Consider the following 514-nt stretch of genomic DNA (forward strand, 5'->3'; position numbering starts at 1 on the left):
AGTGTGAGAAACAGGAGAGCTATGGTTGTCACGTGTCAGAGCTGTGGTCACAGTGATGCTGACAGGGGTCCTTCTCCACCACCTCCACCTGCTCCATCCACTCCCGACCCCTTCAGGGAGAAGCTGACATGCTTGTGTCCCCTCATTTCATTTTCATTATGGAGTAGCTGAAATAGAGCAAATTCACCATTTTCAGTATACACTTCTATGAGTTTGGATAGATGCATGAAGTTGTGTGACCACAAGGACCAGACAGAACATCTCCATTAGCCCCCAAATTCTCACCTACTCTTGTACATCAGCTCCCACCCCGACTCTCACGCCACCACTGCTTTGCTTTCTGTCCCTATCTTTTTTTCTTTTCCGGAATGTTACATAAATAAAATCTTGTAGCAGGTAGTATTTTGAGTGTGGCTTCTTTCATGTAATAGAATGGATGAAATGAGATTCATCTTCCAAAGAGTTTTAATTTCTTTTAAAAGTACACTTCTTCCTCCCACCCCCTCGCCCCCCA

Source organism: Bison bison, unplaced genomic scaffold, assembly GCF_000754665.1.
Source record: "Bison bison bison isolate TAMUID 2011002044 unplaced genomic scaffold, Bison_UMD1.0 scf7180017864171, whole genome shotgun sequence".
NCBI classification, from domain to species: Eukaryota; Metazoa; Chordata; class Mammalia; order Artiodactyla; family Bovidae; genus Bison; species Bison bison.